This window comes from Micropterus salmoides, unplaced genomic scaffold (genome assembly GCF_014851395.1).
Source record: "Micropterus salmoides isolate LMB-PRFRI ecotype aquatic unplaced genomic scaffold, ASM1485139v1 Ms_hic_scaffold_2, whole genome shotgun sequence".
Taxonomy (NCBI): domain Eukaryota; kingdom Metazoa; phylum Chordata; class Actinopteri; order Centrarchiformes; family Centrarchidae; genus Micropterus; species Micropterus salmoides.
In genome coordinates this window covers 14786356-14798345 of record NW_024041150.1, presented here as the reverse complement: position 1 = coordinate 14798345, position 11990 = coordinate 14786356, and the positions used below count along the sequence as shown (strand labels likewise).

Here is an 11990-nt window from a genome sequence, read left to right as displayed (position 1 = left end):
CACACAGTTCTCCAAACCAACTTTCAGCTCGGCACAGCAGTTCATTTCACTTTCAAAATGCACTAAAACTACCAAATCACTTCATACATGTCTCAAAATCAATTTGTTGTTTGTCAACACTAGGTTGACAAACAACAAACACACCTTGTCACCCAAAAAACAATGACCTAAAAAACACTAACAACAGGTAGCATTATACAATGTTTTCTTGTGTAAAACAAGGACACATCTCTGTTTATAATTCACTGCAATATAGGTTACTGGAATGAATCAGACATGATGCAGAATGCTTCAATATATTTTATGTCTTTTATTATTATTTTTTTTTTTGCACTGAGTAATTCCAAAATACAAGAATTTGTATACACACTATCCACTGATACAGATACAATAGTAATGCTAATCTACTCGGTCTTCTCCATTTGGCCACAGGTCCACATCACATCTTATGTCATCTAGGGCAGTACACCTAGTAAAGAATCTTCTGGCATGCCTGATCCATCCTTGGCAATCTTCTGCTGATATGTCCAGGCATCCAGCATTCATTGCGTCCAGGAGGGACATTTGATCATGTGGATTCCATAGAGATCATGCAGGAACGCAAGGAGATGTTCAGTGTTGTATGGCTCAATTAGTGGTTTGTGTAACAGCAGTCCATCAGTGGATATTGCTGCGTACATTGTGATGTTGGCACCCCTCTGGCCCCGGACATCCACTGTGGTTTTGGCCAAGTTGAAATCTGCCTCATCAACAAAGATGAAAATGTGGGGTGTTTGCCTGCCTTCAATCTCCGTGACTCTCTAAAATAAATCCACAAGGCAACATAAGCTGTTACAGTAGTAAACATTACATAAAAAGTTGTCTTTGTATGTGTTTGGTTTTGTTCAAAAACAGTTCTGTATCTCATTGTGATCTTACCTGGACATATTGGTTCCTGAGTTCCTCTCAAAAGGCACAGTGTACAACTGTTTCATCCTTACCTGATGTTTTTTTCAGGACTCTAGAAATAGTTGTTATGCTTACACTGTGAATATTTGCAAAAGTAACGTTGTCTGCCAAGACTCTGTCTCGAATCTCAGTGAGTTTTATGCCATTGTTTCTGATGACCATATAAACAATGGCAGTTTCCTGCACATCAGTGAACATCCTTCCTCTCCCACCTGTGTGAGGTAACCGTTGAGTCCTAAGCAGAAATGCAAAAGCAATTACACACACGTCTATTTACTTCTGTAATGTGCAACTCAGTCAAATGCCCTTGCAGAATACAAGTTACCTGTTGGTTTGCCGGAAAACTCTAACAATAGATGCCACTGCTGAGCGTTGCAGATTTGGCTGCACTCTCTGACCAGCCTCTCTCATTGAGAGACCATGATTTATTAAATGATCAATTACAGTAGCTCTGATCTCATCTGAGACTACAGCTCTTGATCTTCCTCTTATTTTTCCTTCCACCACGCATATGTATTCCTCGCCCCCTCCCAGCCACTCTTCTTCCTCTTTCAGTCACTTCTCTATTTCTGGCTGGGTCCATGTTTACATCACAATGCAAAACTACTCAGCAGTTGTCTCCTTTTGTAATCAAATTGAAAGAGTAACACCTGTGTAGATCAGCTGTGGTTGGTCCAATTGTTTTTATAGCATTTAATTGTAGGATTTACAATATATTTCATTAAAATATTACTGTAGAATTGTAGCAAATTGCTGTCTTATTCAGTTTTGTATTATGTTATTGTTTTGAACTTAAGTTTAACAGTTTTGAAAACAGTGTGTAAGCATGTGCTAATTGGCCTGTAAGTACACAGAGTTTTGGCGGTTGTTGTGTCAAAGTGAGAAAAGAATGAATGTAATTTGGAAGATGTAGTCATTGAATGCATTTTGTGCCAAAGCAATGATAATTGATCCTCAGTTTGGCCCACATATACTTCTGTTGTGCTCACTGTGTGAAGAGTTTGCTCTGTCACCAAATTACAGTGCATACAGAAAAGTGTAACATTGAATCCTGTCCAATTCCCAGCAATGTATAACTCTGTACTGTTGAAAATGATCTGTGCCATACAGAAAAAGTGCAGCCTTGTGCATTTTGAATCATTGTCATCTAATCCTTAGCCATAGTTTACAGATACAAATAGTTTTGCAAATGTTGAGGATGATTGTAGAAATGTACCAAAGCAACTGAGAAAAACTTGTTCCTGAAATTTCAGTGCTGCAATTCAGTTGCAGTAACACTGGTACGTACGTGAGACACAATGACCACAACTTGTATTAGAAGCACCAACCACTTGAACCAGTTCTGCTAAAATACAAGCACATTTCCCGCTTTACACTCAGCTTGCAGTTTTACAGTAAAACCAATTTCATAAAACTACAAACATTTCTCTATGCACATAGATTTAAAAATAAAATGTATGTAAATGTAAAAGATTTTCTATATATTTCAAATGTAAAAGATTTTCTATATATTTCAGTCTGGTTGCTGCAAAAATGCAGGATATTTGCAATAATTCTGTTTTGAATGTGTTTTTAACAGTTTTGGACACTGTGTTAGCATTTGAAAAATGTGCTGCAGATATACAGTGTTTTGCAGGTGGTGAAGTAATGAGAAAAGAATTCATGAATTTTGGAGAAAGTAGTCATTGAATGCATTTTGTGTGAAAGCAATGAAAAATGATTCACAGTTTGGTCCACATACACTTCTGTATCGCTGACTGTGTGAAGAGTTTTGACAATGTGACTTCAGTTTTGACCAACGCAGGTTAGCTGTAATCACAGCAAAATGTTTCCTTTGGGTTCATACAGCTGTAATGATGGCGAGTTGTGCTTATTCGCGTTATCGCATTGTGTGTAAACACTCAGCAGTTGTCCAGCAATAAAACCCTCACAAGGATAGCATTGCGTCGATTAAATTCGCGTTTGGTCAGTTTGCTCACTCATGAACACGGCTGCTCAAATCAGTCCAGCACTACGCTGTCAATGTCGGAGACCCTGCTTAAAAGAGTTATTAGCAAGCATGTAAGGAGCCTAGCTAATAAGGAGAGCTAAGTTAATGTTAGAACACTAATAGCTGGTGGTCAGTATCGACTGCACCCTCCACCCTCCATGTTTTTTATAACAATAGTAACAACAACAATAAAAAAAACTAATTAACAATATTCATGGCAAATACCCAATATCTTTTTTTGATGGGGGGTGTTAAGAGACCTGGATAATGGATGGGGGGGGCGCTGGCCCAAAAAAGGTTGAGAACCACTAACTTAAACTTAGACCATCAGAATAATGTGAAATATCTCATAAAAACTGTACAGAATTGGCTTTAAGTCAATCTACAAAATACAGTGCATTACTACAGGTTACAATTTTCGGATGTTCCAATACTGATAAATAACTTCCAATAAATAAAAAATATCAGGTTATGTTGCGTTTTTTCAGATTTTGAAAAAGGAGAGGCTCAGTCCAATGAAAATTAACAAAAAGATTTAATTACAAAAATTAGTGAATAAAGAGATGGCATTACAGAACAAACAAATAACACTGCAGTGGACTGAAAAGTTGGTCCTCCGTTCAGATTTACAGCTTACAGTCAAGTCCGAACAGACTGAGCTAAAGCCGCCTCCAGCAGTGGACTGAAAAGCTGCTTCTCCTCCCAGATCCACAGCTTACAGTCCTGATTCTCACAAAATAAATTGTTAATATCCTCCAGGTACGTGGACGGGTCCATTTTCCTCCAAATGGCTTAGGTCCATAGCCAATGGTCGTCACCCAATTGGGAAGGGTGTACCTTACTGTTCTACCTTTTGGTCGAACAAAAGAGCACTGATCCCAGACGTGAAACCCCGCTTCAATCTACAGGAATAAACAGTCTTTTGCTCTAAACTAATCATAGAGAACAACTGGGCTTGTCTCCAAAATGGTTGACACCTTGACCTATCTTAAGTGTCAATGAAACAGTCAAAACAAAACAGTCCTTCTGGCACTAAACAAAGAGGTGTCAGTTTTCTTCACATTACAAAGAGGATACAAACAATGGTTTAATCAACATTCTAATGCAATTGCCTGGCCTAAAATCCTGCAGTTTTACATTTGAAGAAAAACACTGAAACACTGGAATTAAGTTTGTTGTAACTTTTTAAAACTCAACAATCCCTCCTTTCACACCATTGATTGGTGTGAAATCACTATTAGACTTCTCTACAATTATGTCATTGAAATGTCAAAGTTGTAAAATCAAATCATGGTTTAAGCAAAAAATCATCTTCCTCTTCTCTGACCTCTTCTTCCTGCGTTGGTAACATGCCAATGTTACGTCTCCCCTCTGCATCCTCTTCTTGCATCTTCACTGGTTATGACCTTTTTTGTGTGAAACAGTACGTGTAGAAAATCAGTGTAAATGACATCAGTTCAATTGGTGAGTGCAAATGAATCAATAATCTGTGTGGGTGTTGTGGTTATATGAGTACTAGTGCAGTCTGTTTGTTGAGAGCTCCAAGACTTGTCTGTCATCTTGTTGAACTGTGCTGACCAGGACGGTGGTGAGCACTGCAGCCATTGTCTGTGTTGTTGGAGGGGATCCTCACTGGGGAAACACTTTGCACTGTGATGCATAGACCCAGGTGTCCCTCTCAGCTACCTTGGCGACAGTTGAAGTTGTCCATATCACCTGGGATGATCTTGACTGTCTGGTGATGGTCTCACTGATTGGAACCCTGGAAACTGCACAGTGAGGCCCCCAGGTGGTGCGTGTGGCCAGGATTCTTCTGGACCTTGTTCCTCTTCCCAGGCAGTCATTGGCAACTGGGAGTAGTTAGTTGACATGTTACTCCCTCTTCCTCTCCCTGTGTTTGGTAGTCCTCTTCTGTTTGAGGATTCTCTTCCTCTCTGTAGGCCATAAGGCACTGGTGCATGTAGACCTTCGAAAGGACAATCTCTGGACCAGTGTCCTAGCTGTCCACATTTGTAACAGCCAGTGAATCCTGTTGTCCTGGGCTTATACTGTCCTGTTGATGGTGGTTTCTGGTATTGCATGGGGTATGGTTGTGGAGGAACTGGTTCTGTTGTTGCCCATGGTGGCCACGTGGGTGAAGGTGTGGTTTCTACTGGTAGCTTTTTCATTGCAGCAGCTATGGCCTGTTCAACCACGTCTTGTATTTCTCCTGCAAATGATCCCATTATCATTTGTTTTTCGGGTTTATTTTCCTTTGCTTTGTTTATAATGTCTTCTTTTTCTGCTACTTGCATCTTCAGCAGTCTTTTGTTGAGGGCCTTTAACTCTTCATCATGTTCATCCTCTGTTTTGTTATATCTGCTGCAGTGATGAGTCAGTTGGAGTCGCCAGTGTTCTTCATCCATGATGTTGAGTCCCGCAATGTCATTCAATTTGGCTTGGACTGCTAATGGGAGAGCCTTTATCACTCTGTCTCTGTACAGCATGCGATTAGAGGTGGAGTGATCATAGCGTTCTCCAGTGCTTTCCAACCATTCATCTTCACACCTTCTTAGAAAGACATGCAGCTCCTCATCAGGCATCTTTTTAAGGCTGTCCAATCCAGTAAGGGATCTTAGTGTAGGGAATTTATCTCTTACTGCCTCCCAGTAGACATTTCTGTACCTGTTGAAAGGTGTGCCATCTGCTTCAGTGGTGCATCTGGCTATTCCATCCAGTTCCCGGACTCTAATATTTCCTTCTATGCGTCTCATGAGTGCTCTTATGTCTCCCAAACAGAGCTGGTCTCCTGCTGTGTATTTCTCACATTCGATGATCCATCTTTGTCCTCCTTTTTGTAGTGGTGGCAGTTTGGTCACTAATGCTTCCATGTCCCTGTGTTTCCAAGGCTGGTAGACTGTTGCTCCTCCTCCTCCAGCCACCAGAGGGTATTGTCCCTGTGTTGTGCTTTCTATGGGTGATCGGGTGGGGCTTAAGATGGGACTGGTCAGGACTGCTCCTTCAGATGTGGTGGGTGGCAGGGCAACCTTTACTTTGCCCCTTAGTCTGTGTGTGCATGTTGTGTTGTTGTCCTCTTCTTCTGACTCAGAAGAATCACTGGAGGTGTCTTCACCTTTTTCCTTCCTCTCTGGATGTGTCACACATCCCTTCTTTTTCCTTTCTTTAATTTCTTCTTCACTTTCTTCTTGTCCTTCACTGTCATAACCAGTCCTATGTTTTCTAGGCTTTTTCTTACTCTTCGTCTTTCTCTTCTCCTCTTCTGTTTGTCTCTGCCTCAGTCTCTGTCTTTCACTTCCCAGCATGGTGGCTTCCTCCCTGAGCCTGAAGGCTCCATCTCCAGTGCACTCATTATCTCTACACATTTGTCCTTGATCCAGGGTGGAGAAGGATGGATGCACAGGGCTTGTCACTGGCGTTCCGGTGCCGCCACTTCCTGTTCTGCTTGTTTCCAGTATGCTCTGGGTCTCGCTTATCATTTGCTGTGCATTTTGGGCCACAGCCAGAACCTCTGATATCACCTCATTCAGTTTTCGGTTTGCATCAGGAACTCCATCAACTTCCAGGACTCCTCCTGTTACCGGCATTAAGGGGGCTTGTACAGGTGGACGAGAGGGGGTAGGGAGCCTGGGTTGAGACAGCATGTATGGTGGGGGAGCAGTGGGAATCACTGAATGTAGTCTAAGGTCCTTAAACTCATTCTGCTCTTCCTTGGTGGTGTCCGAGTTGGCCTCTTTCTCTGAGCAAGCTCCACTGGGCTCTTCTGGGATGACATGCTTCACGTACATCAACAACTGAGAGACACGTGCCATACGTTTTGCAGCCTTGTCAAGGGCTCTTTTTGTTGATCCAAATCTCGGTTCTCCTTTCCTCTCCCATTTTGTTTGAGCTTTGGACGCTTCTCCTCTTTCATATCCTATTATCCGTGTTCTGTATGTTCCAGTGGGACATGGGTCTGTATCTCCTGGGATCAATTTTCTGTCCTGCCAATCCATCCAAATTTTTTCCAGCTTCTTTTTTGTTTTTTGTCTGTTTTTCTTTTCTGTGGCTGCCTCAATTTTCTGGAAAATCTTATTCTTCCAGTCTTCTGTTGTAATGCTTGAGGATGGCTGCAGGGGTTGTTTGTCTGCCATTTTGCTAATTTGTCTATCCCTGACTTCTACACATCAGTTTGTGTCTTATTCTTTGGGTTTTGGGTGTGTGTACTAAAAATGAAATAATACAACAGAACAACAGAACAAACTCTAACCCTAAGGGGGACTCTAACCCCTCAACACTAAAACAAACAATACTTAGGGACTCTAACCCTAAGGGGGACTCTAACCCCTCAAAACAAACAATACTTAGGGACTCTAACCCTAAGGGGGGACTTTAACCCCTCAGCACATACACAAACAATACTTAGGGACTCTAACCCTAAGGGGGACTCCAACCCCTCAACACTTAGACAAACAATACTTAGGGACTCTAACCCTAAGGGGGACTCCAACCCCTCAACACTTAGACAAACAATACTTAGGGACTCTAACCCTAAGGGGGGACTCCAACCCCTCAACACAAACAATACTTAGGGACTCTAACCCTAAGGGGGGACTCCAACCCCTCAACACTTAGACAAACAATACTTAGGGACTCTAACCCTAAGGGGGGACTCCAACCCCTCAACACTTAGACAAACAATACTTAGGGACTCTAACCCTAAGGGGGGACTCTAACCCCTCAAAACAAACAATACTTAGGGACTCTAACCCTAAGGGGGGACTCCAACCCCTCAACACTTAGACAAACAATACTTAGGGACTCTAACCCTAAGGGGGACTCCAACCCCTCAACACTTAGACAAACAATACTTAGGGACTCTAACCCTAAGGGGGGACTCCAACCCCTCAACACTTAGACAAACAATACTTAGGGACTCTAACCCTAAGGGGGGACTCCAACCCCTCAACACTTAGACAAACAATACTTAGGGACTCTAACCCTAAGGGGGACTCTAACCCCTCAAAACAAACAATACTTAGGGACTCTAACCCTAAGGGGGGACTCCAACCCCTCAACACTTAGACAAACAATACTTAGGGACTCTAACCCTAAGGGGGGACTCCAACCCCTCAACACTTAGACAAACAATACTTAGGGACTCTAACCCTAAGGGGGGACTCCAACCCCTCAACACTTAGACAAACAATACTTAGGGACTCTAACCCTAAGGGGGGACTCCAACCCCTCAACACTTAGACAAACAATACTTAGGGACTCTAACCCTAAGGGGGACTCCAACCCCTCAACACTTAGACAAACAATACTTAGGGACTCTAACCCTAAGGGGGGACTCCAACCCCTCAACACTTAGACAAACAATACTTAGGGACTCTAACCCCTCAAAACAAACAATACTTAGGGACTCTAACCCTAAGGGGGACTCCAACCCCTCAACACTTAGACAAACAATACTTAGGGACTCTAACCCTAAGGGGGACTCCAACCCCTCAACACTTAGACAAACAATACTTAGGGACTCTAACCCTAAGGGGGGACTCTAACCCCTCAAAACAAACAATACTTAGGGACTCTAACCCTAAGGGGGGACTCTAACCCCTCAAAACAAACAATACTTAGGGACTCTAACCCCTCAACACAGAACAACAATAACATACCATTGTTCTGTATTACCATCTCAAATTCTGTTTAACAGTCGGTATCTTCACTTTAAATCACTTTAAAATTTTAACAGACTTACGGAGTAGACGGTGCTTGATTCTCACACCTAAAATATCCTATACAGCCTATACAGAGTTTTGATAAAACAGGTCTCTGTTCTTACCTTCTGATATTTGGGCCCGTGTGAAAATCAGGCAATCGTCTGCTCTTGGTCTGAAGTTTTGTCCTGTCCTTTTCTCAAAATCACGTTGGGGTCACCAATTGTTGCGTTTTTTCAGATTTTGAAAAAGGAGAGGCTCAGTCCAATGAAAATTAACAAAAAGATTTAATTACAAAAATTAGTGAATAAAGAGATGGCATTACAGAACAAACAAATAACACTGCAGTGGACTGAAAAGTTGGTCCTCCGTTCAGATTTACAGCTTTCAGTCAAGTCCGAACAGACTGAGCTAAAGCCGCCTCCAGCAGTGGACTGAAAAGCTGCTTCTCCTCCCAGATCCACAGCTTACAGTCCTGATTCTCACAAAATAAATTGTTAATATCCTCTAGGTATGTGGGCGGGTCCATTTTCCTCCAAATGGCTTAGGTCCATAGCCATTGGTCGTCACCCAATTGGGAAGGGTGTACCTTACTGTTCTACCTTTTGGTCGAACAAAAGAGCACTGATCCCAGACGTGAAACCCCGCTTCAATCTACAGGAATAAACAGTCTTTTGCTCTAAACTAATCATAGAGAACAACTGGGCTTGTCTCCAAAATGGTTGACACCTTGACCTATCTTAAGTGTCAATGAAACAGTCAAAACAAAACAGTCCTTCTGGCACTAAACAAAGAGGTGTCAGTTTTCTTCACATTACAAAGAGGATACAAACAATGGTTTAATCAACATTCTAATGCAATTGCCTGGCCTAAAATCCTGCAGTTTTACATTTGAAGAAAAACACTGAAACACTGGAATTAAGTTTGTTGTAACTTTTTAAAACTCAACAGTTAACACACCCTCACCTACTGCTTCTGTTATACATGAACGATAGCTTCCTTCCATCTGATGAAGGAACGGAAGCTGTGGGTTTTCACACTTCTCTGCAGAAATATACTGAACACTGAAGAATTCATGATGACCATTATTGTAAGAGTGTGTGTGTGTATGTGTGTGCATGTGTGTGTATGTGTGTGTCAGTATTCAGCGGTGAATCAGTGTAGAAAGATGAAGCTTCTACTCAGCAGTCTGCTACTCTCTTCTCTCTGTGTCCTCTCGTCTTGGAGTAAGTAAAAACACAACAACTTATCCTTTAATATCACATCTGTTTCCCCGTGACCCGATCCCGGATAAGCGGATGAAGATGGATGGATCACATCTGTTTCTTAGATGAGTGCATGCTAATGTTACAATGTAATGCTAAATGTCTCAGGATTTGAACCAACATGTTTTGATGGTTTAAATAATTTAAACTGATACATGAATTAAGAGAACTAATAGTCTCTTATTGTCGGTGACGTAATCACTTTATTTCGTTGTTTGGCAAAAATCTGCTCAAATCACTGTGATGGATTTTAAACCATGTCTATATAGTGCATGTCCTTTTTTCCCCTAAAAACTCACTACAGTTAACTTCTGATGTAGCTTCTGAAATGAAGCAGGATGTACGGTGTTGTGATGAACTACCAAATCATGCATCACTCTGTCTGTTCATAGGTGTTTCTTCAGGCACACTTGTTGTTACCCAGAGTCCTGATGTCTCTGTCATGAGACTGCTGCGGGACAGGGGGGTTTGCAAGAATGAGAATTAGTTGGCTGAAAAAACAAACAGAAATAAAGATGCAGACATTTGAGTCGATGAATTACTCTCAAGGATCTCTGAGAAAGGAGACATCTGGCTGCTTAGACTTGATCTTTATTAATATCACAAGAGAGGATGCAGGGAGATACACCTGCAGGATGACTGTGGAGATACCAGTTTTAGAAGCGGCTGAAGGAAATGGCACTTTCATCACAGTTACAGACAGAGACAGATCAAAGATCAACCCAGCAGCAGGTAGGTAACAAAACACCAACAGCTTGACAGTGTTGCATTAAGGATTTGACTAATATCTTGGTTTGCAAATGGAAGGAGCTAATAATGACAAAACGGTTTCTTTTAAGCATTACTGGTAATTGTAAGTGTAACTATGTGTAGCGAATATGTATGACAGCGCTTCTTTAAACCACAGCAAAGTTGAAACATGGACATGATCAACTAACTACATTGCAGATAAGTCATGTATTTAAATTCCAACTAAAATATAGACACTTTTGTGGTGAAATAGAAAGTACTACATATGCAGTTAAGTTGTTTTAACTTGAAACTGTGAGCTAGTTAAGGGAAGTTTTTTTGCATTGAGAAATCAAAATAAGTTTTTGTTTAAACACAAAGCATGTAGTTGAAAGTGATAAAAGTTCAATCATCTAACAAACAAGAATGAGGCAACCAGAACACTGTAGTTAGATCGACTTTATGGACCTTAATTTGTGAGTTGAAACAAAGGCAATCTTCAAGTTGAGTTAACTTGGATTTTCAAGGCAGCAGGTAAACTTTTTTTTAAACAAACTGAATATAGTGAATACATATTGAAGCAATTTAATTGTAGCAGACCTAAAAATTTTTAGTTATGCATTTTAATAAATTTATGAGAATTGATACCCGATTATGAATTCATAATTGAAAATTCATAAAATCAAAATTTTCCTCGTTAAGGGCACCACCGGAGTTGTTATAATCCTAGAGTCTCCGGACCTCTAGGTAGTTTTGAATAATTATACAATTATTACTAGTGATCAGTTAGTTAATAATCGCCCAATTATCTTAAATCAGTCAGTCAGTCTCATATCTAAAGGGTCAATTCTCTTGGCAGGAACTAGAAATAGGCAACACACACAGCTCTTGATTATATTACAGTGAATTTATTCTCTAACTAAGGTGATAAAACGATGGTTGGATACAGGGAACATAAACATTTGCTGAACAATGAGCCTGGAGGTTCGGTTGTGAGAAGCATTTGACTCATACGGCATAGAAGAGCTACTGAAAGTAAACTAATGCTATAATTTAGGAGTTAAAATGGACATCTGATCACAGGACGTGTGTTAAGTCTTACTGCTTGTCGACAGTCTGCTTTTGGCCTGTTGCACGGGTCCCACGCTAGCTGCCGATCCTGGCTTTTTGCTAGGGATTCTCCGGGGTTCTCCGTGTCTGATTGAAAACGCCTCCTCCGGCAATTCGGCTGTTTTCAGGTTTCCTTCGTTGTAGCTGGCGAGACCACGTGGCTTGGTCTGACCTCGGTGAAGTTGGCTCGACGAAAAAGGCTTAAAATGGAACTTGGTCGTTCCTGAATGAGTCCAGTTTAACTTAACGGAC

The 11990-nt window shown here is 41.3% G+C and overlaps 1 long non-coding RNA gene across 1 annotated transcript; it reads right to left on the bottom strand.

Moving 5' to 3' along the window:
• Positions 1 to 230: 230 nt before the first annotated feature.
• Positions 231 to 2292, bottom strand: LOC119912445. Its single transcript, XR_005446156.1, has 3 exons — positions 1274 to 2292; positions 919 to 1183; positions 231 to 800 (listed from the first exon to the last, which is right to left on the bottom strand). It is a non-coding gene; the product is annotated as an uncharacterized LOC119912445 (long non-coding RNA).
• Between the last annotated feature and the right edge of the window lie 9698 nt (positions 2293 to 11990).